Source organism: Humulus lupulus, chromosome 1, assembly GCF_963169125.1.
Source record: "Humulus lupulus chromosome 1, drHumLupu1.1, whole genome shotgun sequence".
Classification (NCBI taxonomy): domain Eukaryota; kingdom Viridiplantae; phylum Streptophyta; class Magnoliopsida; order Rosales; family Cannabaceae; genus Humulus; species Humulus lupulus.
Window position 1 is genome coordinate 72,957,148 of NC_084793.1, and position 2,843 is coordinate 72,959,990.

At 38.4% G+C, this 2,843-nt stretch overlaps 1 non-coding gene across 1 annotated transcript; it reads left to right on the forward strand.

The window, feature by feature from the left end:
• The first annotated feature begins 2,199 nt into the window (after nucleotides 1-2,199).
• Nucleotides 2,200-2,306, forward strand: LOC133813238 (small nucleolar RNA R71). Its single transcript, XR_009884272.1, has one exon. It is a non-coding gene; the product is annotated as a small nucleolar RNA R71 (small nucleolar RNA).
• Nucleotides 2,307-2,843: the final 537 nt, after the last annotated feature.

A 2,843-nucleotide genomic window follows, 5' to 3' on the forward strand; every position in this document is an offset into this window, starting at 1 on the left:
TGGTGGTCTCAGTTTCAAGGATGGTTCTAACTGGAATCGAGCTATTTTAGTTAAATATATTTGGGCCATTTCTGAGAAGCATGATTTGCTTTGGTTTAAATGGATTAACTCAATCTACTTGAAAGGCTCAAATTTCTGGAATTACAAGTTGAAGCCTGATTCCATCTGGTATTGGAGGAAGCTTTGTCATTTGAGGGGAAAATTTAGTCCAGCTGAGGTGAATGCTGCTGGTGTAACATGGAGGTTTAAGGCATCTAAACTCTATAATAGTACTATCAGCCAACAGCATGTGGGCTATCATCAAGCTGTTTGGTGCAGGCTATCTATCCCTAAGCATCGTTTCTTACTTTGGCAAGTGGTTAACTCTCAACTTCTTACTCGAGACAACATGCTCAGGTTCTTTATTCCTCTTGAAACTCTGTTATGTCCTGTTTGTGGTTTCCATAATGAGAGTCACACTCATCTTTTGTTTGAGTGTTATCTTTCCAAGAAGGTAGTTGATTTAATCTTTGCTTGGATGGGGTTTAGAGCTTGGCCTATTGAGTTTACTGGTTGGACAATTTGGATTGCTAGTAGAAGACTTGGAATCATTTCCTCCATTACCAATATGATTTTGGCTGCTGTTATATATTACATCTGGAGGAACCGAAACATATGTTTATTTGATGGGTTTACATGGACAGCTGATTATATAGCTAGTGACATCATGAATATTATTCAATACAAATTATTCATTGTTAAAAATAGGAAGTTAACATCTGAGGAGAAGATATTTATAAGAAAAATTACAATGTAATTAGATTGGGTGGTTAGTTTGTTCCTTTCTTTGTTTGTACAGTTTGAATTGGATTGTTTTGGGCGAATTTCCTGTTCAGTTGTATTGGTTGGTTGATTAATGAAGCTCATTTCCTTCTTGATAAAATAAAATAAAATGTATTTACATGCTTTTAGGGCATTAATCCTAACAATCTCCCACTTGCCCTCAAAGCAAGTGAGGCATCTCCCTTAATCCCATGTTGCACACGGGTCAGCTAGATTCTGTTCCGACGCTATCTTCATAATAGTCACATCACCTCTATGCACAATTTCTCTAACTAGATGGTATTTACTTTATATATGCTTTCCTCTCTTGTGGCTTCTTGGTTCATTGGAGTTAGCTACTGCTCCAGTGTCATTACAGTATAGGATTAGTGACTTATCCATATTTGGAACTAGTTCCAAATCAGTGTAGAACTTTCTCAACCAAATTGCCTCCTTAGCCGCTTCACAAGTCACTATGTATTCAACTTCCATGGTTGAATCTGCTATGCTATATTGTTTAGTACTCCTCCAGACCAAAACTCCTCAACCAAGAGTGTATACTGACGCAGACATCGACTTACGACTGTCTTTGTCTGATTGGAAATCAGAATCAGTGTATCTAGTAGGGTTTAACTCACCCCCAAAATATACAAGCATATGATCTCTCGTTCTCCAAAGATACTTGAGAATGTTCCTTACTGCAATCCATTGTTCCAAACCAAGATTTGATTGATAACGACTCACAATCCATATTGCATAGCATATGTCGGGTCTAGTACACAACATGTCGTACATTAGACTGTCAACTACTAAAGCATAGGGATACTTTCTCAAATCCTCTTCCTGTTGAAGTGTCTTAGGACATTGTTCCTTGGAGAGAGTAATTCCTTGCTGACTTTGAGGGAAAGGTTGTTGTGCAGTTGATTATTTGTCCAAGAGAAATTAGGATGATTCTTCCACCCTTTGTTATATCACATCGAAAAGGGGCTGTTGGTTGGTCTTTGAAAATTTCCTATAGCTTGGCATTTTCCCGTAGGTATATTATTCATATCAATGGCATGACAATGATTTAATGGATGAGCACTCCCACATGCCCCACATAAACTATGAACTTGCATGGTTTGGGCTGACAGGTTGCTTTGTTGTAACTACTTCATTAAAGATGCCACTTGCGCTGTAAGCATTGTAATGGCATCTAATTCAATCCTACCAGCCACCTTCTTGGTTTGTCTCCTTTCAGTTGACCACTGGTAGTTATTCATTGCCATCTCTTCTAGCAATTCATACGCCTCATTAGCACTCTTGCTCATGAACGCACCTCTTGCTGCAGCATCTATTATGGTACGAGTTGTACCATTCAACCCATTATAAAAATTATGGATCGACATCCACTTCTCTATACCATGATGTGGGCACTTCCTTAACAATTCTTTAAATCTTTCCCATGCATCATTCAATGATTTCCCTTCTATCTGGTAGAACTTATTGATTTCCCCTCTCAACTTTGCAGTTTTTGCTAGAGGGAAAAACTTTGCTAAGAACTTCTGAGCTAACTCCTCCCATGTTGTGATAGAATTAGCTTGCAGTGAAATTAGCCAACTCTTTGTCCAGTCTCGTAGAGAAAATGGGAATAATCTAAGTGTGATCGCATCATCACTCACCCCATTCATCTTAAATGTTGCACATAGCTCTAGGAAATTGGCTATGTGCAAATTTGGATCTTCTGTGGGCAACCCCCAAACTGAACAGTAGACTGCACCATTTGTAATATTGCTGGCTTAATCTCAAAATTATTTTCAGCAATAGTGGGGTGTCTAATGCATGAATGCACTCTTGTGACGATAGGAAGTACATAGTCTCTAATCATCCTTGGTCCTCGTTCCACAGGAACCTCTGCAATATTTGGGATATTATTAACATTAGTAGCATTGTTTGGTGCATTTCCTTGATTCTCAGCCATGGAAAAATCCAACCTTTTCTTTATCTTTCGATTCTGTCTGCACGTTCTTTCAATTTCAAGATCTACTGGTATGAACTCCTTT